This window comes from Mobula hypostoma, chromosome 27 (assembly GCF_963921235.1).
Source record: "Mobula hypostoma chromosome 27, sMobHyp1.1, whole genome shotgun sequence".
In the NCBI taxonomy this organism is placed as follows: domain Eukaryota; kingdom Metazoa; phylum Chordata; class Chondrichthyes; order Myliobatiformes; family Myliobatidae; genus Mobula; species Mobula hypostoma.
In genome coordinates, this window is record NC_086123.1 from 19,540,927 (window position 1) to 19,568,710 (window position 27,784).

General features: G+C 42.3%; 1 protein-coding gene and 1 long non-coding RNA gene across 4 annotated transcripts in view; one reads left to right on the plus strand and one right to left on the minus strand.

Annotated features, from left to right (window-relative positions):
• setd1ba (SET domain containing 1B, histone lysine methyltransferase a) overlaps window positions 1-27,784 on the minus strand; it is a 161,691-nt gene that overhangs the window by 99,890 nt on the left and 34,017 nt on the right. The gene's annotated exons all lie outside the window — the stretch shown is intronic.
• LOC134338629 (uncharacterized) lies at window positions 934-26,563 on the plus strand. Of its 3 annotated transcripts, none has more exons than XR_010016270.1 (4): window positions 934-1,570; window positions 10,771-11,004; window positions 13,477-13,730; window positions 21,778-21,957. It is a non-coding gene; the product is annotated as an uncharacterized LOC134338629 (long non-coding RNA). The 3 variants fall into 3 exon arrangements; XR_010016269.1 differs by lacking the exon at window positions 21,778-21,957 and adding an exon at window positions 21,974-26,563 and having other exon boundaries at window positions 935-1,570; XR_010016268.1 differs by lacking the exon at window positions 21,778-21,957 and having other exon boundaries at window positions 951-1,570; window positions 13,477-15,310.

Sequence of the window (27,784 nt, forward strand, 5' to 3'; positions counted from 1 at the left end):
TAAACCAGTCCGCGGTGCAAAAAGGTTGGGGACCCCTGTTCTAGTGAGATTGCTATTCAGGACGGTTGCTTTTTAACCTGATGCTGCAGAGTTTCATCAACACTCTTTATAACAATACTACATCACTCTTATCATTTTGCTTGTTTACAAAAACTGGATGTTCATTGAAATGACAAACAATCGAGTATCTGCAGATGCTGGAAATCCAACCAACACACACAAAATGCTGGAGGAATTCAGCAGGCCAGGCAGCGTCTATGGAAAAGAGTACAGTTGATGTTTCAGGCCGAAATCCTTCATCAGGACAGGAGAGAGAAAAAAATGAGGAATCAGAAGTAAGAAGGTGGGGTGGGGGGTGGGGGAATCTGTACATCAGTGAGATCCAACGTAGAGCACCCCCCCCCAGCCCTTTACCATTCCCCATTCCCATTCTCACCTCACCTCCTTACCTGCCCATCACCTCCCTCTGATGCTCCTCCCCCTGTATCTCTTTCACCAGTCAACTTCTAAGCTCTTTATTTCATACCCCTCTCCCTCCCGGTTTTACCTATCACCTTGTGTTTCTTCCTCCCCCTCCCTCCCACCTTCTAACTCCGACTCATCTTTCCTCCAGTCCTGATGATGGGTCTCAGCACAAAACGTCGACTGTACTCTTTTCATTAGATGCTGCCTGGTCTGCTGAGTTCCTCCAACATTTTGTGTGTGTGTTGTTCATTCAAATATCCTTTTTATTAACAACAACTACACAACTGTCATGTGCAAATTTTTACAAACTACCATTTCTCTGAGCCAAACAAACATTTCAACTTAAGGTCATCATAATAATCCCTTTCCCTCAATGTTTTGTGCGTTTTGTTTTAAACTTATCAGTGGAATAGCATCTGCCGGCCAAGAATCTGCCTAATCTTGGCACCGTTTGGAGGCAGCCAGGTCCTCAAATTTCCTTACAAAAATTGCACTAGATATTGCACCATACCTCTGCCAGCCGCAAGCAAAACATTTCCTTAATTGTGCAATGGGAAAAACAGTGTTGAGATGAAACACAATTAATAATGATGTGCTGTAAATGTGGCAGAGGTACAGAATAAATTTTAATGCAGACAGCCTCGTCTGGCACTACACCAGTTGCAACTAATTCCAAGATAATCTACAAACGCACTACAGCTGACATGTCTGGTGACAGATCATTTTTCCAGTTACATGTAGACAAATGTTTTAACTTGAATAGCCGCCTTGTAATCAAAACCTGTATCCTATCTATCAAAGCTAATCCTTCTGCTCAACACTTCAAACTGTAACAGATGAACTAGCAATCAAGAGCCAACAAAGACCATCTACTAGTAATAATTAACGAGATTGTCAGTAATCCTTGCATCATCTGTTATTCCAACACAAGGGCTCACTAAATTACGGAAGACCAGACTTGCGGAGATCCAGAGCAACACACAAAATGCTGGAGGAACAGAGCAGATCAGATGGCATCTATGGAAATAAATAAAACAGGTAACTTTTCAGGTCGAGACCCTTCTTCAGGACTGGAAAGGAAGGCAGAAGATGGCAGAATAAAAAGGTAAGGAGAAGGGAAGGAGGACAAGCTAAGTGACAGGTAATGCCAGGTGGGTGAGGGAAGGGGTGGGGAGAAGATGAAGTAAGGAGCTGGGAGGTGATAAGTGGAAAAAGCAAAGGACTAGAAAAGAAAGAATCTGATAGGAGACGAGAGTAGATTATGGGAGAAAGGGAGGGAGAAAGGGAAGGAGGAAGGACACCATGGGCAGATGAGGAGAAGAGGTTAAAGGCCAGTTTGGGATATAGAATAAGGAAAGGGGAGGGGAAAAATTACCAGTAGTAGAAATTGATGATCATGCCATCAGGCTGAAGGCTAGTTGGATGGAATATGAGGGGTTGCCCCTCCCCCACCCCGAGGTTGGCCTCATCGTTGCACAAGAGGAGGCCGTGGACCGATATATTGGAACAAGAATAGAGTTAGGAATTAAAATGGTTGGCCACCAGGAAATACCGCTTTTTGCAGATAGAGAGGAGTTGCTCGACAAAGTGCTCCCCCAATTTACGTCGGGTATCACCAACGTAGAAAAGGCCACATCTGCCAGCATTGACTACACTAGACGACCCCAGAAGATTCAAAAGTGAAGTGTTGCCTCAACCGGAAGGACTGTTTGGGGCCCTGAATGGAGGTGAGGGAGGGGGACAATGGCAGGTGTAGCATTTCTGTCACTTGCAGCAATATGTGCTAGGAGGGAGACCAGTGGGGAGGGATGAAAGGACAATGGAATCCAGAGTCCAAGGGAATCTAACTTCTCCCAGAAATTTTAAAAATATCTTTTCACATAGTATCCATGCCTGGAGCTCCAATCTAAAAAAAGTTAATTTTCCCAAGCAGCAAAGCTGATCGACATCTCCAGCCACTCACCCACCCCACCATTACTACTTTATCACTTTCTATCAAAGTCACTGCATGTACAGACACTCTGCACCTTGTATTATTTTAGGTACATACAATCAACGTATATATAAGCTACCTTATGTATTTATCTGTATTGTATTTTTTATCATTGTGTTCTTTGTCTTATTATGTTTTATTATGCTGCATGGGATCTGAAGTAACAATTGTTTCGTTCTCCCTTACATTTGGGTACTGGAAATGACATTAAACACCCTTGAAGACTGGAATGTAAACATCTTCAGGGGTATGGAAAAGGACTAGTAACTTGTTAATACAAAAGGCAACCAATCTTCAAAGACTGTTTATACATAACCTCCCACATTGTTTTTAAAAACTAGCTGCCAGTTTACAGTGGGAGGCCACTTAAGAGATCTGCTTCAGAAAGTGACAAGGCAAATCACTTCTATTGACAACTATTACATATTTAATCCAGCAACTGATTCTTGCCACTGAATGTGGAACATTCTGATTCTGTAATATTGTAACTACAGAGGGGGAGGCAATAACCGAAACCTTCGTGGAAATCAACCTTCACTAAATTGTTCATTTCTTACTAATGGAACAACTGGTTTACAGAGAGTTCACAGAACAGAACCCTTACATAACCTAGGGCCTGCCTGTGTGCAATGTATATAAAATTTTAACTTTGTATATTTAACCTACTTAAATAAACAGGGATTGTTGCACCAGAGCTAGAAGCATGAAGGGGTTTCTCCATGACTAATGATGAGAATAACATATTAATATATAACGGCAAGATTCATCGACAATATGGATAGGTGTTAACTCAAACAATCATGAAGGATTTGAAGTTTAGTATACCACCAAAGAAGTATGATCATCTATTAACTCATAATGTTATTTGTTTACTGAAGTAAGATTCAAAGACTTGACATTAATGGGAAAATAGTAAGTGTGAGTAAGCAGAAAGGAGATGGAAAATAGCCCAAAGTCAGCAATGGAATCATTCTGACAAAAGTAGCGTAGAGCTGCTAACTTTATTGCCCCTGTTTCATGTTGTAGCTGATGAACCCTGCAGGACTAGTCTGAAACTGGAAGGTCTGTGGGAGAGAGATGGAGAAAGTGTGCAGATAAAGGAATCGGTGTTGATCAGGACTAGCAGAGCCAAACAAATCCATAGGGAACCAGTAGGAGGCCTCCTGTCCCACAAAGAGTCCTGAAAGAATAAGCAGCATTTAGCTCGTACAGCGTTTTAGCTCCTAGTTCCCATTCACAGCCAAGTTTCCAGTCATCATCAATTCATGTTTTCCACAGTCACCTTGAAAGCCCAAATTTATATATGTTAAGCAAGTTCCACCTCTACACAGTAGAAAATAGTATATTCCAACCAACAGAATAAAAAGGGAGAAACATACTAGAAATTACATTCCCTCTTTTTCCTGCATTAACTACTTTCCTTGTCACCCAGGCTCAACCACCTTCAGTTACTTCATTAACAATCTGCCTTCCATCATAAATAAGATCAGACATGGTTTACGACCCACCCTAGAATATAGAGTACAGCGCAGGAACATCTCAGGCCCTTCAGCCCACAATGTTGTGTCAAAAAATCAAATCAAAAACACCCAAACACTAATCCCTCCTACCTACACCATGTCTATATGCCTCCATCATCCCTACATCCATGTGTCTATCTAAATGTCTCTTAAAAGCTTCTAATGTGTTTGCTTCTACCACCATACCAGGCAGCGTGCTGCAGGCATCCACAACTTGAGTAAAAAACTTACCCCTCATACCCCCTTGGAACCTACCCCCTCTCACCTTCAATGCATGCCCTCTGGTATCAGACATTTCAACCCTGGGAAAGAGATAGTCATAGTCATACTTTATTGATCCCGGGGGAAATTGATTTTCATTACAGTTGCACCATAAATAATTAAATAGTAATAAAACCATAAATAGTTAAATAGTAATATGTAAATTATGCTAGGAAATAAGTCCAGGACCAGCCTATTGGCTCAGGGTGTCTGACCCTCCAAAGGAGGAGTTGTAAAGTTTGATGGCCACAGGCAGGAATGACTTCCTATGACGCTCTGTGTTGCATCTCGGTGGAATGAGTCTCTGGCTGAATGTACTCCTGTGCCCAACCAGTACATTATGTAGTGGATGGGAGTCATTGTCCAAGATGCCATGCAACTTGGACAGCATCCTCTTTTCAGACACCACCGTGAGAGAGTCCAGTTCTATCCCCATAACATCACTGGCCTGACGAATGAGTTTGTTGATTCTGTTGGTGTCTGCTACCCTCAGCCTGCTGCCCCAGCACACAACAGCAAACATGATCGCACCAGCCACCACAGACTCGTAGAACATCCTCAGCATCGTCCGGCAGATGTTAAAGGACCTCAGTCTCCTCAGGAAATAGAGACGGCTCTGACCCTTCTTGTAGACAGCCTCAGTGTTCTTTGACCAGACCAGTTTATTGTCAATTCATATCCCCAGGTATTTGTAATCCTCCACCATGTCCACACTGACCCCCTGGATGGAAACAGGGGTCACCGGTACCTTAGCTCTCCTCAGGTCTACCACCAGCTCTTTAGTCTTTTTCACATTAAGCTGCAGATAATTCTGCTCACACCAAAGAGATGCTCTCTGTCCCCTCTATCTGAGTCTCTCATAATCTTGTAACTCCAAACTGGTTCTCCCCTCAGCCTCTGACCCTCCAGAGAAAACAAGCCAAGTTCACCCAGCCTCTCATGATAGCTCATGCCCTCTAAACCAGGCAGCATCCTGGTAAACCTCTTCTGCACCCTCTCCAAAACCTCAACATCCTTCTTATAGTGGGATCATTGACCAAAAGTGTTCAATGCAGGAATCAGAATTAATCTCTTGTATGCCCTCTCTGTGCAATGCGTGGGTTTTCCCAGGGACTCCAGTTTCCTCCCACAGTCCAAAGGCGTACAGGGTAGGTTAACTGGTCATTGTAAACGATCCCGTGATTAGGTTAGGGTTAAATCGGGGTTGTCTGGGGTGGCATGCCTCGAAGGGTGCAAGGGCCTACTCCGCACTGTATCGCTAAATGAGTACTGCTTGTAAAGTTGTCTAGATCGTCATTAGAATTGAAACAGAATAATGTAAACAAATGCACTGTATTAGCTCAATAACACTACACAATCTATTCAATACAGCTAGGAAATGCCCTTCTTTTTTAAGCCCTTTCTCAATGGCTTATTAAGTTAACCCAGTACACAACACAAAAATCTGCAGAATCTCATAATCGTTGATCCTGAGCAAGGAAGACCAAACTAAAACTCCTGGACTAGGTATGCTGGGCCTGCAAATCTATTGTGAATGGCAGGTCAGGACTTGGATGTGTGTTGGGTCTGAAACTGAATAGTCTGCCAATGTTCCCAAATGGGACCTGCATATTAATTACAGGTGCCTGAGCAAGATATTGGAGGACAAATGACACTGGAGGAACTGAAGTGAGCATCTTCACAAAAAGCAGGGGTTTATACAGATATGAAACGTGTGATGATGGATTCACCCTCAATAATAATTTCCAGCTTTGCTTCTCTATGTTTAATTGACCTCGCAATGTAAACGTAGTTCTTTTGTCAACTCAGCAAGCCAATTTCCACATATTTTGAAAGCTGATATGCAATGTGCCAAAACTGACTTCAAATATACGATTTTAAAATTAGTATTTTTTAATTATAAGCGTAAAACACATTAAAAAAACAATTTGGACTGAACTCCAACTAATGTTAGAAATGGTAGATTGCTCTTCTACCAAGTAGAAAAGCATAAAGTAGAAAAGCATAGTGCAATATTTTTCTAAAAGATTTATGATCAGGGGTTAAGTGATACTAAGGTAGCTGCTTTATTGCTAATTGTTGTCACAATTGAGCAGATAAAAAAGAAATGGACTGAAGAAATTACCAGCACCGGGAGCACTTTTGCAGGAATTACTATGGCATACAAAGACAGTGACAATCACAGGGCAGAATCATATAGCATTGTTACAGCAGAACGAGGCTATTCAGTCCACTGTATCCATAGTGGCTCACACCTAGACCCTCATTAGTTCAATCTACAAGCTCCTTTTTCATAACCTTGCAAATATTGCTTCACACATATATTTATTTAATTCCCTCTTGCAAGCAATACTTTTGCGGTTCCTACCACACACAAAAAAAGCATATTTTTCCTCTTACCACACTCAACTCTCTTCAACTCTCTTCTACTTTATTTAATACCAGTAACTTTGACCCCTTGACAAAGCAAGCAGCCAGATTTCTTCTCATTTACATACTTCCATCTAATCTCTCCTCAGCATTCTTTTTTCTAAAGAAAACATTACCAATTTCTCTAATCTATCCTTGTGATAGTAGTCCCTCAACCATAGAACTTTCTCATACGTCTTTTCTGGACCTTCACAAATGCTTCATGTTGTTTCTACGAACTGATCAGAAGTCAACACACTACTCCAGAAGAGGTAAGGAGCAATATGTTATAAATGTTCAGCAGAACTGTCCTGCTTTTATATTGCCACTTTCAGTGATTTATACACATAAATTGGGTCCCTCCACTTCAGCACCTCTTTCAAACACTGTCCATTATTCCATAAGGCTCTCCTCACTCTTTCTACCAAAATATATCATCACACACTTCTCCACATTAAATTTCTTCCATGTGTTTCCCTATTCTACCAGCCTGTTTATATCTTGCTGCAATCACTATCCTCTTCTCAGTCTACTGAGTTTTGTATCATCATCAATGCAGATAGTGACTTGGACCCTCTATTGATTAAAATAGATGGCCCCAGCACCAACCCCCTTAAGAATATCCACAATTTCTCTTCTTCCAATCCAAAAAAATTCATTCATCATGACCCTTTGCTGTTATTTCACCAATTTCATATCCTTTCCTATAACGCGATGACGAGCCTGTTATGTGGTACCTTATCAAACGCGTTCTGGAAACCTACATTAATTGCATTATTCCCTTGAACTCTATCCACTTCTTCAGCTCATCACCCCAACTGGGACATAGACTGTCAGCAGCAGATTGCCAGAGTCCTCAGTTCTGGGCTAGTCTTTCAAGTTTCCCCAGATGTAGCCCATCTTCTTGGTGTATCCTTCCTCTCCAAGGAGCATTTGTTGGCATTTCTGTAGCACTGGACTTATATGGGATGGGATTGTGACTCCCATGCTCAACCCTCCTCCTCCTGCAGTCGGGTTTGGGACCATCCATGGCAGAGTTAACTCTACCCACTACTTCATCAAAAACTTCTGCTAAGTATTCATCACTGACAAGTGAAGAATGAACCTCCTCTAACAATTTTGAAATTGACAGATGCCTTTTGAAGAGCTCAGCTGACAGAATTTCAGAGACTGGGGTTTAATTAAGTAATGAATTGAAAATTAGTTTAATCTCTTGAATTTATTCTCAAATGTTTGTTATATATAATTGTGGTATTTGTGACCCAATTTCCACAACACTGTGGCATGGGTGAATTAATCTGTCAGTAATTGAAGAGGAGGTGCGACACAGGACATGTGAATGTTCACAGTGTTCAAGGCCTGGACTCTTCCAGAAATGAGCCTAATTCAGTAAATCTTTTCATCAGAAAGTGAAATTTGCTATCAAGGAATGAAGCAGGTAACTTAGATAATATTTAAGTGGAAGGCAGCTTAAGGAAAGTGGGGAAAGGATACTGATGGCTATGCAGATGGCATAGATAGGTTCACATGGAGTATTAACATTGTTCTAAGCTGCAAATTCTATTCATTACTAAGTAATCTGAAAGTTTATACATTTTATCCTTCATAACACCCCCTTTCTATTTTTCCACTTTCCTAGTGCAGTTCAGTGCTGCTTAATACACAGTGGATATATTGCATAAATGCACAAGAACCTTGAATGAACGCACATGCATATTCAGCTGAGTTGTTCACCAGAAATCATTTGTATTATTTTATAGTACCTTTACTGAAAAGAAACCCACATGGTACTTCACAAAAAGATGAGAAGCCACATACCAAGGTTTGGAAGGAGTGCCCAAAAGTTTAGTCAAACTAAGTGGTTTAAAAAACCCTGTTAGAATTTGAGAGTGCTGGTGAGGTAGATCACCAGTGGAGTGCCTTGTCAAATTGACAAGGTCTGAAATTCAATTATTCAAAGTACATTTAACATAAACTATGTTTGCAGTGTACAACCCTGAGATTCATCTTCCCATAGACTGTCACGAAACAAAGGAAACCACAGTATCTGTTCAAAGAAAAACATCAAACCCCTCCCCCGCCAAGCAAAAAAAAAAACAAATCATGCAAACAGCAAAAAAACAAGAAATACAGCATATAAAACTCAAAATTGAAAGAGTCCAGGCATATTCAGTTCAGCTCAATTCTGTTCAATATAGACACGCAATAACACAAACTAGAGAGCAATCCACAAACCACATTGATTGAACTCGCCCAAGACTCAAGACTCTATCACAATCCTCCATGAAAGGGAGAGAGTGAGAGCGAGAGAGCACATTTGAACACAGGGGCCTTCCTCTGGGAGCAGCAAGTGAGGAGAGAAACTATCACATGCAGACACCTTCACCCAGCAGTAGTGAGCTAGAAGCTGGTAAGCTTGCAATTAACTAATCTTGTACAAGGTAGAACTTCAAGATAATTTCATCTGATTGAAACCCAAGTCCTTCGAGATGTTGAGTTCTACTTCAACAGGTCCAACCTCTGCCTGCCTTTTTGTGGGCCATTTGGAAAAGTCATTCCTACTAAGGGCTACTCTCACACCTTTCTCAGGTACAGCAATGACTACATTGCTACTGCTTCCTGCACTCAGAGCTCAAAAGCATCACTACTTCCCCTGACGATTTCCACCCTGCTCCCACTTTCACATGATCCATCTCTAACTTTTCCCCTTCTGGACTTCTGCGCCTCCATCTCAGCAGACAAGCAAGCCACAATCATCCATTACAAGCCCACAGCTCCCAGAGCTGCTTCCTGTTGGGGAATCTCTCTCAATTTCTCTAATTTCTAGTCACTCCCTTTTCTCTTGCTGCTCCTTTGGGCGACCTTGATCGGAGCAGCCTGAAGATAGCAAGTGACACAACTCGACTTTCCACCACAGTTTATCTGACAAGTTCAAAGTTCAAAGTAAAATTTATTATCACAGTACATACACGTCACAGTATACAACCATGAGTTTCTTTTTTGGTGGACATACTATGCAAATCTATAGAACAGCAATTGTAAATAGGATCTGTAAGCTGTAAACATCAGGAACTGTAAACAAGCTGTGAAAATGCAAATAATAAGTAAATAGCAATAAATAATAAGCATGAATAAACAAGATAAAAGAATCCTTAAAATGCCAATAGTTATTCCCTTTTGTTCAAGAGCCTGATGGTTGAGGAGTGGTAACTGTTCTTGAATCTGGTGGTGAGAGTCCTGAGGTACCTGTACCTTCTACATGATGACAACAGCGAGAAAAGAGCATGGCCTGGGTAGTGAGGATCTTTGATGATGGACGCTGCTTTTCTATGACAATGTTTCATGTAGCTCAATGTTTCAGGGGCTCAATGGTTGGAAGGGTTTTACCCGTGATGTACTGAGCAGAATCCACTACCTTTGGTAGGATTTTCCACTCAAGGGCATTGGTGTTCCCACACCAGGCTATAATGCAGCCAGTAAGCACACTTTCCACCACACCACATATAGACGTGTACCTTAGTTTTTGATGACACACCGAATCCCTGCAGACTCCTGAGGAAGTAGAGGGGCTGTTGTGCTTTCTTCACAATAATATTTACATGAAGGGTCCAGGACAGGTACTCCTGAGATAGTAACACCCAGGCACTTAAAGTTACTGACTCTCTCCATCTCTGGTCCTCCAATGATTAACTGGCTCACGGCCAATGGTTTCTCTCCCCTGAAGTCGACAATCAGTTCCTTGGTCTTATTGGCATCGAGTGAGAGGTTGTTGTTACGACACCGCTCAGCTGAATTTTCAAACTCCCTCCTGCACGCTGATTCATTACCATCTTTGATACAGTCCATAATGGTAGTGTCATCAGCAAACTTGTATATGGTGTTGGTGCTGTACTTAGCCACACAGACATAGGTGTAAAGCGCATAGAGCAGGGGCTAAGTACACATCCCTGCAGTACTCCTTTTGTCAGCTGGTGTCTACAAGTGAGGAAATCCAGGATTCAATTGCACAAGGGGTTATTGAGGCCCAGGTCTTGGGAGTTTATTGATTAGTTTTGAGGGAATGATGGTGTTAAATGCTGAGCTGTAATCAAGCATCCTGATGTCTACATCTTTGCTTTCTAGATGTTCCAGAGTTGTGTGAAGAGCCAACCAGATTTAACTTGCTGTACACCTGTTGCTTCAGTAAGCAAATTGGAGCGGATCCAAGTCGCCACTCAGACAGATGCTAATATGCTTCAACACCAGCCTCTCAAAACACTTCATCATTGTGGATGTAATCCCTCTGGGCAATAGTCATTTAGACAGGTTACCACGCTCTTCTTGGGCACCAGTATGATTGAAGCCTGCTTGAAGCAGGTGGGTACCACACACTGCCAAAGCATTACCATACACTGAGGAGACATTCTACGCATGTACTTCAGAAATGCCTTCCTTCTTGCTGAGCTTAACCACATCTTGCTTATTTCCCATAACCCTGCTCCTCCTGGAAAGAAAAAGAATGGAATGTCCTTTGCTTTCACTCCACACGCCATGGATCCACTTCCATCAGATCCAAAAAGATTTCACCACCAGAAACTTATTTCTTTCCATTTCATCATTTTGAAGGAATTGCTCCCTTTGTGGTTTGCTGAGTCACTCTCATCTCCGCCCACCAGTTCCTGTCATATTGCTCTTTCACATAACACCTTGTCCTTCCACTTCTACTATTTCCAACAGCCAGGGACTCAAACAGTCTTTCCAGTAGCATAGTAATCCTTTTGCACTTTCAAACTAATTTTCTGAATTCGGTATTCAAAATGCTGTCTGCTCTACGCAGGAGAAACCAGACTGGCTGATCACATTGTGTAGCACTTGTGCTTACTCTACAGAAGTGACCCTAAGCTTCTGATTACCTGGCACTTAAATTTCCCATTCTACTTTCATTCTAACCCATCGGTCTGTGGCCTCTTGTACTGTCGCAATGAGGCTCAATGTCAGTTTAAACATCTTTCCTCTGGGTCATGAAGCCTTCTGAACTCAATACTGAAATTTCCAGCTTTAGACAACTCATTCTTAGTTTCTTTCAGACCGTCTGCCACAGACTTGGCCATTTTTGTCACCCATCTGATTTTAGCTCAGTCTTTTCTCTTTCCTTAATATAACCTTCCCTGCTCAAACAGTTCTGTAGCCAAGCTATTTGTAACTCACAACAGAATCAAAGAAATATAACCTGGTTCTAATTCATACACTCATTTGGTCTCACCCTGTCAAAGGTACGTCCTTTGCTCTACCAATTCCTCGTTCAATTTCTCTTATACTGAAAACTCTTCCTAGTTCTAACAAAATGTCACAGAGGCTAAAGCTGTTTCTCTTTTCTCCATACTGCTGGTTGTTTCAGGCATTTTTGTTTTGTTTTTATTATACATCATCTCATCACTGCTAGGGAGGAAAGGTTAATACTAAATACCAATCTCAGTTAGACATGTATTTTCACACTGCCCAAGGTGCTCTGGAACCACACAGATGAAATACCATTTAAAATATACAACTTGCTGAATAAACTCTTCTCAGGCTTCCAGCTGGGTACAAATATCTATCATAACCAACGTTTCAATGACAAACTCTGCCATCTTCATCGGGGAAGAAGCCTGGGCATGTCTAGTCCAGTGGTATTTACGAGCAGTGATTGATAAGTTCGTGGCCTAAGATAGAAGGAGTCAATTTTAGAAAACCTAGCACACTTATTTTTCAACATAGTCCCCTCCTACATGTACACACTTAGTCCAGCGGTCGTGGAGCATACGGATCCCTTCTTTGTAGAAGTGGTCCACAGCAGCGGTGATTGATAAGTTCGTGGCCTAAGGTAGAAGGAGATGAGTTATTAACTTCAAACTTTCTACATTATTACTCAAAAAGGTGAACTGCACATGCATGTAACGACAGCGTCTTGGACCTCCAGGTGGTCCATAGCAGAGGCGATTGGCAAGTTCGTGGCCTAAGGTAGAAGGAGATGAGTTATACAGCTCTCGTTACATGCACGTGCAGTTCAACTCTGAGTGAAAATGCAGAAAGTTTGAAGTTAATAACTCATCTCCTTCTACAGGTTTCCCCTGCCATCTGAAGGTACAGCATTCCTATGAATCGGTTTGTAAGCCGGAATGTCGTAAAGTGAAGAAGCAATTACTATTTATATTGGAAAAATTTGTAAGCGTTCACAGACCCGAAAAATAACCTACCAAATCATGCCAAATAACACATAAAACCCAAAATAACAGTAACATGTAGTAAAAGCAGGAATGATATGATAAATACACAGCCTATATAAAGTAGAAATACTTTTCTACAATCATTGCCGCACCGTCCACTGTAGTGAAAATCTCACACAAGCGCTCTTGGCAGAAACACTCTCTCCAGTAACCTTTCAGCTATGAAGCTGCCAAATCATACCAATAACACATAAAAATACACAGCCTATATAAAGTAGAAATAATGTATGTACAGTGTAGTATCACTTACCGGAATCGGGAAGACAACGCGGAGCACACTGATGATGGTGTGTTAGACCGAGTTGTCGGAGGTTGGGGTGGTGCAGTGGTCCCCAACCTCCAGGCCGCGGACAGATACCGATCCGCGAAGAATGCAGCGGTAGCTGGGACGCACCCAGCACGTAAATGTCAGCCCAGATCAGAGGCAACGCAATCAGCAATCGCCTCTGATCTAGGCCAACATTTACGTGCCAGGTGGCACCTAATTAACTTTGATGTGTGTTGCTTGAATTTCCAGCATCTGCAGAATTCCTGTTGTTTGCATAATTAATTAGCTTGTTTATTTCTGCTTTTTTTCTTAAAGATGTGCTGGGTGCGATCCGGCTACCGCTGCACTGCTGCATTCTTCACGGCAAGGTATCGGAGGTTGGGGACCACTGGGGTGGTGGGTGTCATCTCACCATCGTCTGTTTCCATCAGGGCAGGCAGGTCATCTTCTTCTATGTCTGCCTGCCTTGATGTCGAAGGTCGAGGTTCGTCGTCTGCTGTGGAAGGCTTGAAAAACGAGAGTATGCTTGACTGCTTAGCCTCACGCATTTTTCTATCATACAGTTCTTTGTAAGTACTCAAACCATCCTGCAAATATGCCCTAAACCAATGTACCCTTTCAAAATTAAAGTTGTACTTTTCTGCAATCACTGCAGCGAAAATCTCACGCAGTTGCTTCACGTTCAGTTCCTGGATAACTTCACTTTCGGTCCGTTCACTACTGCATTCGGATTCGATTGTTATCCTTTCCTCTTCCAATTGCATCAGCTCTTCATCTATCAGTTCTTGGTCATGGGATACCAAAACCTCTTCAACATCATCTTCGTCAACTTCCACAAGCCAAACTGACTTTGTCCTTACTTGGTTCACCACGATTGAAATGCTTAATTACGTCTAGTTTTACGCTAAGTGAAACACCCTTACGGGCTCTTTTAGGCTTTTCCGATACCTTAGAACACATCTTGCTAACGGATGCTCAAAATAAATCGACATATTACATATTACATGTTGTTTGCGACATATTACAGATGCTTACACACATGTGTTTAAGCAGTGCCAGCTAGAATGCAGTTCCGGGGGAGGAGCTTGGCTGCTGAAAACACCTTCTGTTAGCGAAAACAGGTAACTAATGTAGGTCTTTTGTAACAGCGAGGTTTCGTAAAGCGAACATTTGAAAAGCGGGAGACACCTGTACCTTGGGCCATGAACTTATCAATCACCCCTGCTGTGGACCACCTTTTGGAGGTCCAAGATGCCAACTTCCACAAAGAAGGGATCCGTATGCTCCATGACCGCTGGACTAAGTGTGTAAATGTAGGAAAAATAAATGTGTCAGGTTTTCCAAAATTGACTCCCTCTACCTTAGGCCACAAACTTATCAATCAGCCCTTGTATACCCCCGTCCTCTGTCCCTCGTTATTGGTTAGACCTCACCCAATCAGGTTTCCACTCTCCTACCTTCTTTACAATCAAATTCCAGTTCTTACTTAGATAGAGACCTTGTCTTTGTTAAAATCCTTTCCCTCTAGTTTTCCTTTACCAGGCAGTCCCAAATGCCATTGGTGCAGCACAACAGTTTTGTGCCAAAGTCAATCTTATGGCCATTGCAAATACAATACTCTGTTACTGCTGATTTCTCTGGGTAAATCAAATGGCTACACCACCTGTGCTCATTGATGTGGGTTTCTACCATGTGCCCCATCTGGCAGATATACTGCTTGCTTTAAACGTAAGGGCTCTTCAATGCTAGGCAAGCCAAACTTAAATAGGATAATTGCTTTACAGAAAGCTTCCAATCAGGTTGCAAATGACACTCCCACTGCCCATCCTCAATGCTGTGCTCCACTCCTGCTCCGACCTGCTCTTTCCTCGCCTTCCTTCAGCAAAGTTCAGCAGAAACTTCATCATATATTGGTCAAGACTTCTGGATTCAACAACTAGTTCAGGTTTCTTTAAAAGCTCTTTAGAATCAGAATCAGGTTTAAAAGCACCAGCATGTGCTGTGAAACTCGTTAAATTTTTGGCCGCAGTCCAATGTAATACATGATAAATATAGGAAAAAACTGAATTACAGTAAGTGTGTGTGTATATTATAATATATATATCAAACAGTTAAATTAAATAAGTAGTGCAAAAACATAAATAAAAAAGTGAAGTAGTGTTATGTTTTCAACGTCCATTCAGAAATCAGATGACAGAGGGAAAGAAGCACCACCTGAATCGCTGAATGACGATAACAATAAGAAGAGGGCATGTCCTGGGTTGTGGGGACCTTTAATGATGGATGCTGCCTTCCTGAGACACCGCTCTTTGAAGATGTCCTGGATACTACGGAGGTTAGCAACCCTGCCCCCACCCCATACCAGATGAATGCTCTCCATTGTACACATCTGCAGAAATGTGAATGTTTTAAGTGACATTCCAAATCTCCTCAAACTCCTAATGAAATATAGTTGCTGACCTGCCTTCTTTAAAGCTGTATCGATATGCCAGGACCAGGTCAGGTCCTCAGAGATTACAGTAACATATTCAGATATGTTACCGTAATTCAGATTAGAACAGAAAATGATTTCACTGAAGTTATTTACAATTACTGTTGATTTGCTCTTTACTTCCTTTCCATCCTGTTTTGACCTTACAGCATCATATTGTTACTTGAACACGAATACTTCCAGCCATTCATCCAGCTTCATTTCTAATGGCAGATAATCTTCTCAAGACTCTTCAAACAAGCGGCCTAACCTCCTGAACAAATCCCAGGCCCTTTTTGTTTATTTTAACTATTGAGTGGTTCTAAACTACACTTAATTTCTCAAGTACAATTCTTAACACTGAACTGTAAACATCAAACAGAGCTAGATTCATTGTAGCAGGAACCAGAATTAAAGTAAAGCCTCCTTCACTTTCCCCAAAGATGGTATTTTATCCCAATCTCTCTAGAGTATTTGTGCAATAATATTGCATTTCTATTATTTGGCATCCAGGGTACCATTTTTGACCTAGGTAAGAGTATATCTGAATTATTTGAATACACAAATACATACAATTAGGGTTTTCGATGATTTCGAAAATTTCGAAAACTTTTCGATGATTTTAAGTTCCCTGGCCCCCACCGCTTTATTTTCACCATGGATGTCCAGTCCCTATATACTTCCATCCCCCATCAGGAAGGTCTCAAAGCTCTCCGCTTCTTTTTGGATTCCAGACCTAATCAGTTCCCCTCTACCACCACTCTGCTCCGTCTAGCAGAATTAGTCCTTACTCTTAATAATTTCTCCTTTGGCTCCTCCCACTTCCTCCAAACTAAAGGTGTAGCTATGGGTACCCGTAATGGTCCTAGCTATGCCTGCTTTTTTGTTGGCTTTGTGGAACAATCTATGTTCCAAACCTATTCTGGTATCTGTCCCCCACTTTTCCTTTGCTACATCGACGACTGCATTGGCGCTGCTTCCTGCACGCATGCTGAGCTTGTTAACTTCATTAACTTTGCCTCCAACTTTCACCCTGCCCTCAAGTTTACCTGGTCCATTTCCGACACTTCCCTCCCCTTTCTAGATCTTTCTGTCTCTTTCTCTGGAGACAGCTCATCTACTGAGGTCTACTATAAGCCTACTGACTCTCACAGCTATCTGGACTATTCCTCTTCTCACCCTGTCTCTTGCAAAAATGCCATCCCCTTCTCGCAATTCCTCCGTCTCCGCCGCATCTGCTCTCAGGATGAGGCTTTCATTCCAGGACAAGGGAGATGTCCTCCTTTTTTAAAGAAAGGGGCTTCCCTTCCTCCACCATCAACTCTGCTCTCAAACGCATCTCCCCCATTTCACGCACATCTGCTCTCACTCTATCCTCCTGCCACCCCACCAGCCTCCGGGTCCAACATATTATTCTCCGTAACTTCCGCCACCTCCAACGGGATCCCACCACTAAGCACATCTTTCCCTCCCCCCTCTCTGCTTTCCGCAGGGATCGCTCCCTACGCAACTCCCATTCCCATTCTATCCACGGCCTCCTCTACTGTAAAGATGAAGCCACACTCAGGTTGGAGGAACAACACCTTATATTCCGTCTGGGTAGCCTCCAACCTGATGGCATGAACATTGACTTTTCTAACTTCCGCTAATGCCCCACCTCCCCCTCGTACCCCATCCGTTATTTATTTATATACACACATTCTTCCTCTCTCTCTCCTTTTTCTCCCTCTGTCCAGCTCTTGGCTCCATCCCTCCCCCTCCCACTTTCAAATTTCTTACTAGCTCTTCCTTCAGTTAGTCCTGACGAAGGGTCCCGGCCCGAAACGTCGACTGCACCTCTTCCTACAGATGCTGCCTGGCCTGCTGCGTTCACCAGCAACTTTGCTGTGTGTTGCATACAATTAGGGTGTCTGCTGAACCTGATTACATTGATGCAAAGCTGAGACAAAAGTACAAGAGAGTTGGGGCATTATTATGTTAGCCAAGGACTAGTAGTTAAAGTCCAGGCCCATTGATAAAGAGGCAAAAGTTCAAATCTCACTATGGCAACTGTGCAATTTTTATCCAATAGTTCAATAAAATTTTAAATTTAAAATAAATATACAGCTTCAGCAACAAGTAGCCATGAAACTACCAGAATGTTGCAAAAATCACTTAGATACTATTGTACTTCTGGGAAGGAAATCTGCCATCCTTGCCCAGGCTGTCTAGTTCATGTGTCCACATTGATCCTCAGCAGCCTTCTTAGTTTCAGGGCAAACAGGTATGGAGAAGAAATGCCAGTATTAGCAGTATTACTAGTTGAGTGGCGTTGCAGCTACAACCTTGCACTCAGTGTCAGTGAGACCAAAGCCCTCATTGTGGACTTCAAAAAGGGTAACATGAGGGAACACACACCAGTCTTCATAGAGGGATCAGAAGTGGAAAGAGTGAGCAGTTTCAAGTTCCTGGGTGTCAATATCTCAGAGGCCCTATCCAGGATCCAACATATCGATGCAGCTACAAGGAAGGCAAGCCAGCGGCTATATTTCATTAGGAATTTGAGGAGAACTGGTATGTCACCAAAAACATGAGCAAATTTCTACAGGTGCACCGTGGAGAGCATTCTAACTAGCAGCATCACCATTTGGTATGGGGTTGGGGGTGAGCAGACATTGCACAAGATCAAAATAAACTCAGTCAGCTCCATCAGGTGCACTAACCTCCCCAGCATCCAGGACATCTTCAAAGAGTGAAGCTTCAAAAAGGCAACGTCCATCATTAAGGATCCCCCATCACCCAGGACACGCCCTCTTTTCATTGCTACCATCAGGAGGATGTCCAGGAGCCTAAACGATTCAGGAACAGCTTCTTCCCCTCTGCCATCAGATTTCCAAATGGACATTGAACCCATGAACACTACCTCACTGCAACAAATTTCACAACATATGCTGGTGATTTTAAACCTGATTCTGATCCCATGAAAACATTTCTTATGTAGTTCAACCAAAGATTATAAGAAAGAGACTGTCCACCCTCAAAATACCTCAAATATCTTAATGATCCTCTAAAACAACCAGCTGCATCTGAAACCTCTACAACTTATACTTACAAAATATTTTAAATGTCCCATCACCACCACTGATTAGACCACTGGAAACATTCATGACTAATAATCTCATCATGCTACTGCAGTGAAGAGCTTGATGGAAAGATTCCTACTGTTCTAACCCAGTCTGCTGTCTCCAGACTCAGTTGATCATTCACTGTTCCTTAAATGGCCCAATAAACAATTCAATTTGGGACGGGTAACAAATGACACCCTTGCCAGTGATGCCCAAGCCCCTGAATGATCTGTAACTAGTAACTTAATTTGTCTGGAAAGATAATGAATGATTTCCTAGCTGCATGGACAGTTCTTGCACAGTCTTTCAATCATACCCATTCCATTCCTTTACTTCAGCTCTCACTTCTTTTCTTTAACCCAGGTCAAGAATAGCATTCTTTACCTTCCCTATTAACAGCATCCACATTCAATAGATCATGCTCCAAAATTTCACTGCCTTTAATGTGATGCATCTGCAAAGCAAACAGCATTATGAAGGACCCCACGCACCCCTCATACAAACTCTTCTCCCTCCTAATCTGGCAAAAGGCACCAAAGCATTCCGGCTTTCACGACCAGACTATGCAACAGTTTCTTCCCCCAAGCCATCAGACTCCTCAATACCCAGAGCCTGGACTGACACCAACCTACTGCCCTCTACTGTGCCTATTGTCTTGTTTATTATTTATTGTAATGCCTGCACTGTTTTGTGCACTTTATGCAGTCTTGGGTAGATCTGTAGTCTAGTGTAGTTTTTGTGTTGTTTTACATAGTTCAGTGTAGGTTTTGTATTGTTTCATGTGGCACCATGGTCCTGAAAAACGTTGTCTCATTTTTACTGTGTACTGTACCAGCAGTTATGGTCGAAATGACAATAAAAAGTGACTTGACTTGACATATCTTCCCTTCACTTTCATTCCAATGGCCTGTGCCTTCCAGAATTCCCAGAATCATTCTTGCATTTCCACCCTCTTTAATAGCATTTTTTAAAAAATACACAACCAAAGGAGATGCAACATCTCTTTTTCCCCTTCCCAAACTCCAGGTGACACAACAATTCACTTATATTTCTATCAAATTGACCTACTGCATCGGCACTCACGTGGTCTCAATCAACAGTGGACAAACCAGAAACATTTTGGGTAATACACATAAAATGCTGGAGAAACTCAGCATCTATGGAAAAAGGTGAACAGTCAATGTATTGGTCCCAAGCCTTTCATTAAGACTATTTACTCTTTTCCATAGCTGTCTCCTGATCTGCTGAGTTCCTCCAGCATATTGTACTACTTTGATTTCCAGCATCTCTTGTTTGTGTTTTACATTTTGGATGAATGCTTTTCAGAGCACTTCCATTCAGTCACCAAGGGTGGCTGAGTTCCAGTCACTTTAGTTTTCCATTCCATTCACAGTCAGAACTCTTACCTGGTGCCAGTGTAGCCTACCACAACTTCAAGGCAAGGCATCTTATCTTCTGAATAGGTATGTTACAGGTCTATGTTACAGGTTACAGTGAATTCAACATTGTCACAGAACTAGCCTTTCTTGTTAGTATGAGAACTGGCCAGCCCCAATTATAGTTTGACTGTTTTCAATATTCAGAGAATGGTGAAGGTGGAGCTTAGGAGGGTTAAAGGCACCTAACGGTGACTCCCCTGCTTGCATCTTCGGAAACAGCTCTATTTCCATCTTTTCAAGACCCTAACCTGGAGTTACACAACACTTCACCTGTGAGTCGGCTGGGGTGATATACTGCGTCCTGTGCTCCCGATGTGGCCTTCTGTATATTGGCGAGACCCGACGCAGACTGAGAGATTGTTTCGCTGAACACCTACACTCTGTCCGCCAGAGAAAGCAGGATCTCCCAGTGGCCACACATTTTAATTCCACGTCCCATTCCCATTCTGACATGTCTATCCATGGCCTCCTCTACTGTAAAGATGAAGCCACACTCAGGTTGGAGGAACAACACCTTATATTCCGTCTGGGTAGCCTCCAACCTGATGGCATGAACATTGACTTCTCAAACTTCTGCTAATGCCCCACTTCCCCCTTGTACCCCATCCATTATTTATTCATATACACACATTATTTTTTTCTCCCTCTGTCCCTCTCACTATACCCCTTGCCCATCCTCTGGGCTTCCCCCCTCCCCCTTTTCTTTCTCCCTAGGCTCTCTGTCCCATGATCCTCTCATGTCCCCTTTGCCAATCAACTGTCCAGCTCTTGGCTCCATCCCTCCCCCTCCTGTCTTCTCCGATCATTTCGGATCTCCCCCTCCCCCTCCCACTTTCAAATTTCTTACTAGGTCTTCTTTCAGTTAGTCCTGACAAAGGGTCTCGGTCCGAAACGTCAACTGTACCTCTTCCAATAGATGCTGCCTGGCCTGCTGCATTCAGCACCAACTTTTGTGTGTGTTGCTTGAAATTCCAGCATCTGCAGATTTCCTCGTGTTTGCGTTACATGCTGACTACAGTTCTTTGAGGGAATGGGACCTGCCCTCAGGGTTTCACAACTGGCCGTTGTTCGGTACACCAAGGGCTCAGCTAAAGACCTCCGCACACCTTCAGAGGACCGAGTTTTTGTGGCTCTGGAGATTGGGGGGGGGGGAGGGATCAGAGGTCGGTGTCCAAGCAGAAGACCGTTTGTCATGGGAGGTGGAAGATCTAGGGTTGTGTGCCCAGAGACCCGAGATCTTTGGGCACAGAGCTCAGAAAAAGGGACGCAATGGACTTTTAACATTGTGAACTAGCGAGTTGTTTGTTATGTCTCCCTTCTCGCTGTGCAAACAGAGACACCACTTTCTCACTTATTAGGGAGAGAGAGAGCCTGTGGTAAGTTGAATGCCGGGTGAACAATGTAGTCTTTGGAGTTCTGCAAGTCTGTGTCTGTGCTGTTGCCTTGCTCATGCTTGAGTGCTCAGTGGTGGATGCCAATGCTTTTTTTGCCAGGGAGGGGGAGGGAGGATCGTAGCTTGCTGTCGCTTGCGTGAGGGAGGGGAGCTGGGTGGTAGGGGGGGAAACTTGGGGTTCTAACATTTAACTGTCATTCATTCTTTCAGGGCACTCCTCTGTTTTCGTGGATGGTTGCAAAGAAAAAAGCATTTCAGGACATATTGTATACATTTCTCTGACATTAAATGTAGATTTGAAACCTTTGAAGATGCTGCAACTTACAAACCTCTCATATTCATATTTCCTTAAAAAAAACCATATATGCTGGTTATCAGAACAATCTCCTTCTCCCTCTTATTCCAGTACAATCTAGTTACTCTTGCTCACCGCTGAACTTCCCCAGGAGACAGGACTGATTGCAGATGCTGGAATATGGAGCAACAAACCACCTGCTGCACGAATTCAGCTTGCAGTAGCCATTTCACCTACCAATGCATCTTTTGAGATGTGAGATGAAGCAATGGAACCCCCAGAGGAAAGCCCCACATGGTGACATGGAGAACACATGGATTCTGCAGGATTGAACCCCTAAGTAGATGGACCTGTTGGGCAGCAGTAACACCCTCAGCATCACTGCAGTGACTTCAACACTCTCTCTCAACATCACCACTCATTTCATACCATCTTTCTTGCTCTCCATCTTATCACATAGTTCTCTATGCTCCCTCTACCATTCCCCATCTCCTGAATCCCAAAGAATCTTGATTTTCATTTTTCCCCGCATACAGCTACTCAATGATCTCAAACATTAACCATGTTTCTCTCTCCATGGATGCCACTTGACCAGCTGCATTTTTACAGATTTTGTCTCTTAAATCAAAACCATTTCATTCAAATTTTCTTCTAATTTAACTGTATGTAACTATATTAGGTAGGAACTGGGGAGAGTAGATTGGGAACATCTGATTTTGAGCAAATCCAAATGTGACATGTGGGAGCCTTTTAAAAATCAGATGGTTAAAATTCAGTAATTTAGTAAAGCAGTTGACAAAGCCCCTTATGGTAGGCAGATCCAGAAGACCAAGACACATGGAATCCACAGTGAGTTAGTTGCAAGTTGGAGTCAAAACTGGCTTATTCATAGGAGACAGATCATCTTGGGAGGTGAAATACAAGAAGAAAGTACACTGTCAATGGCAAAACTCTTAGGAGCCCTGAGTACAAAGGGATGTTCCTGGGCAAGTCCATAGTTCCCTGAAAGTGGTAATACAAGTGGATAAGATAAAGACATTGTCCAGCATGCTTGCTTTCATCAATAGGGGCACATTGAGTAAAGACCGGCAAGTCATGTTTGGTGCTGAATAAATCCAGTTCTGTCATTTCCAGGAAAGATGTGGAGGCTTTGGAGAGGTTCACCATGATCACTATCGTTATTAGTATTAGCTACAAGGAGAGAAGGGACAAACTTGAACTGTTTTCTCCGGAATGGAGGTGGAGGAGGAACCTGGTAGTATATCAATTTATGAGAGGCATAAATAGGCTATATGGTCAGATTTCCCCACCCTGCAGCCCTCTTCAAGATAGAAATGTCAAGGATTTGAGGGCATAAATTATAGGCGAGAGGAGAAAGTCCAGCAACACACATCAAAGCTGCTGGTGAATGCAGCAGGCCAGGCAGCATCTCTAGGAAGAGGTACAGTCGACGTTTCGGGCCAAGACCCTTCGTCAGTCCTGCCTGGCCAGCTGCATTCACCAACTTTGATGTATGTTGCTTGAATTTCCAGCATCTGCAGATTTCCTCGTGTTTGCGAGGAGAAAGTCCAAGAGGTTTCCTTTACACAGAGGATAGTAAGTGCCTAGGGCATGCACCCAAAGGAAGTGGTTGAAGCATATGACTGCAACATTTAAGAAGAAAATAGACAGGTACATGATCAGGTAGAGAATAGAAAGATATGGACGTTGTGCAAGCAGATGGGAGTAGTTTATATTGGCCACATAGTCAGTACAGACATAGTGGACTGAAGGGTCTATGTTCTAAGCTTTCAGGTGTGATTGCAAAGACTTAATCCAAATTGAAATGTTGGATAATAGTTTAATGCAAAAGTAGGTTTAGAAATGGTTCAAAAACACCTTGAGCATTTTACCTCCAAGATATTTCTCAAAATTTGTGCTCATGACCCAAATCTTCAAAAATCTGGATATTGTAGGAAAGGAAACACATTATTCCTTGGGTGATATGAACAATACACTTGCTACCCAAGGCTTGAAAATAATGAGTCTCACATTACCACAAGGTCAATTCTCATCAACACATTTACTTTTCTCTACTTCCAGGACATGACTTGCTTGGGCAGCTCTTCTGATTATCATGTTGTGAAGCAGCAAGGTGGGAAAAAGTCCTATGCATGAACAGCACAAGTTTTAATCAAATGCATTCGTTTGTCAGACCTTTCCTAGAAAAGATCAGCTCTATACAATGGGATACAACTACTGGAGATGAACTAGCCCGAGTTGCATTAGGGTATATTCTTCTCTACAAAATCATTTGTACAGTCACCGGATACACAAGCTGCATTTTTAAAACTAATGTGCAATTTGTTATTTTGGCATTTGTCTGCCCAATGGCAAAGATAACAGCATTTCTCTTTAAACCTCATTGCACATTATCCCCCACCTAGCATGAGATTTGAAACATACCAGTTTCAAAATTCAGATTGTTAATGGAGATAGAAACTAGGATTAGATATGTCAACATTGTGGTTTAGAATTAAGAGAGGTTGCAGACAGTGGTAAATACACTTGTCTTGCAGGGCACATCTGGCCACCACATTCAAAGCATATATATTCCAAGATCCTACCAGATTGCAGGACTGGTTAGGGTGGTTAAAAAGGCATACACTTTCTTTTATAACAGGGAGATAATGTTAGAACTGTTTGCAACACCATCTAGACTATGGCTTGAATAATGTACACTCTTTCTCTTGTCAGACAGAGACATAGTAACAGCCAGGGGCATAGTAATAAGTAGAAAGACTAGATGAGGGGATTTTTTTGATCTAGGGATTGGTAGAGATCTTTTACTCATCGCCTAAATGGGAATAAATCTTCATCAGGATGTGATTTGAAGGTCTGTGCTCTGCAAGACTGTGGGGCCTACTGCTAAAAGATGGGATTAGCCTTTGGAGCTCCTTTTCAAATATCACTGACATGAGGAGCCGACTGGCCTCCAGTGTCACAAATTTTGTATGATTTTATGGTTTTATGAGATTGGTAGCCACCTATTCTTTGCTCTACCCAGTCCTCTCAGTCACTTCTTGATTATATCTCCTGAAGTAAATCAAATTGGCTGAACACTGGCTTCTATGGTGGTAGGGACCTCAGAAGGCTAAAACAGATTGAGGTATTTGGCACTTCTGACTTAAGATGGTTGCAAATGTTTCATATTTTTCTTTGCCACTTCTGCTGAGGAATTTGAAGCTGTCCCTACCTGCTAGGTGTTTGATTGTCACCACCATCACAACTGAACATGGCAGCACTACATTGCTTTCATCTATGGTGGGACTGCTTGATTCAGACTGCATCATGCTGCTTCTATTTAGCAAGCAAGCGATCCAGTGTTCTAGCAGCTGAGGCACCAATACTCCTGGATTTATTGCATTCATTCCAGTTGTGAAAGGCTTCTGTTTATTATCTCATGTTGGGGTATCCTGCAGATATCTATATGTGAATAGTTCTTTAAAAAAGTAAAACCTGTCTTACCCAAGACAAAATACTTTTAATATTTTCCACTACTGAATGATGATTCATTGAACTCTGGGAAATCAAAGCCAAAAAAAAAAGTGTTCTAGGATTTGTGTACCAAGTTTTTGTAATCCTAATTTTCCCAAAAGTTAATATATAGCAAATGTGGTTGTTTACTCAATTCAGCTCTGCCTCTACATTATTCATGTTATCTCTTCCTTTTTAAACAAATGTTGGCAGTCAGCAATTCACTCACAGGAATCAGTCCTGTAGGCAGGAAGGATTGAAAAAAATGATGGTCACAACCTCTGTAATCCACTCCCTTGCTTCATTTACGTACAAGCTGGCAAGCACTTTCCTAACTACACTTATTCCATCCAAAATTTCACTCTCTTTCTCCTTAATTCCAGTTTCAACATCACCCAAATTGTGAAGACACCCAGAAAATGCTCATTTAAGATCGATTCCCTAATCCTCAACCTCCACAGAAAGTTTTCTTTTGGCCCCTAATAGCCTGTATTTTTTACCCTCCTTAATTAATTACATACTTTGGATTTTATTTGGTGTTTCATGCTAATATTTCTCATGCCTCCCTTTGCTTTCCTAAGTACAATTTCACCTTCTATACTAATGGAGGCGGCACGGTAGCATAGTGGTTAGCACGACACTTTGCAGTCCCAGCGACCCAGGTTCAATTCCCGCAGCTGCCTGTAAGGAGTTTGTACATTCTCACCATGACCAAGTGGGGTTCCTCCCACAGTCCAAAGACGTACTGATTGGTAGGTTAATTGGCCACTGTAAAATTGTTCTGTGAATAGACTTGGATTAAATCAGGGGTTACTGGGCGGTGTGGTTTGAAGGGCTGGAAAGGCCTATTCTGCACTGTATGTCAGTAAATAAACAATAAAAAGAACCATTCAAGCCTTCTCTCTTTTGCCCTATCCTACCATCTGCACTCAGCATTCAGGGATCCTTAGCCACTCCCACACATTTTGTGAGAAAATGCTTACCCTGAACCCCACTGAATATGTCCCATTGGCCTTACTCTAATCTAGTTTCCAATCACTTCTTCACCTATTATATTTTCTTTACATGAAAAGCATGTAAATCTGAGTAAAAGGTGCTGGTATTACTCAGAAGTCGGGCAATATTAGATAAAAGATCCACTGATACAGCTGAACCTACTTTGTATCTCCAGTTTACCTTGTTAGTATCTTTAGTCTAATTTTATCATTGAGTGTGCTAAATTGAACTGAATTACTACTATTACCACAAAAATGTTCCACCACTAGAGACACCTTCTGTGGAGTACTATACATGGGACCTGGTGTGTGAAGGATTTGGGTGAAGAAAGAAATTTTAGCGGACAGGAACAAGAGAACAGTATCGGCTTGGGGTTCCAAAGAACCTCACTAGAAGGGCTTCAGTCCTTTCACTTATCCCACATGCATGAGGTTCTTACAAGTTCTGTGGACAAGAGCAGAAACTGTAGAGAGAAGGTAAAACCCGAGCACAGCACTGGCACAAAGACTATTCTAACTGAGGGAATGAAAAGGAAGACAATGATGACAGTGGACAGTATAGCTGGAAGAACAGATATTGCTTCCTGCAGCTGCCAAGGTATGGCATTGCCTACCCAGTACCAAGGTTAAGCACATCTCAGAAACTTTGAATAGGATGACAAAACTCAGTTACCTTGATCCCATCAGTGCCAACAAGACAGGAATAGGAAAGTGTTCCCACTGAAGGAGCAAGAGCAGCAGCGGCTCCAACTTAAACAGAGTCACAATAGCAAAAGTTTCTGAATAAATACCCAAGCTACCGGCACACTGCCTGGAGGTCAATGAGATTGCAGATTTGATACCAAGGTAGAAGAAATGGATGTCGATACATGGGGTTCTGGCAGCAGTATAGGGGAAACTGAGCATTACTACTTTGGGACTAGTTCAGATGAACGGAAATATAGCAAGATAGAGAAAGCACAAAGCACCAGAGGAAAGTAGTAAAACAAGGAACAATAGCAAGTAACAAGAGTACAATGGCAAAGGAAAAAAAGCATTCAAATATGTATAAACAATCAGCATATGGAAAAATGGTAAACATACAAAATTAAGGCATGAATACATATATTCTCAAATCACCATACATGCAATGAGGACACAAAAAGAAATAAAGGTTATAAGCTGACAGATGGTAAAGAACATGGTTATTATAAGTTACCAGTTCTCATGATCTTTCTCAACTATAATGGTCATGACTATAGTGGAGCTGGTTCCCACCCACAACGTTCACCAGTATACTACCGCTTGAGATATGTTCCAGAACTACCAACGGTCAAGCTGTACTAGTATGGCTATAACACGAAAGTGAAAATTTCTCAGGTATCCTCACTTGTAGAACAAGGAAAGAACAAAGTATCTGCTTCTGTATTTT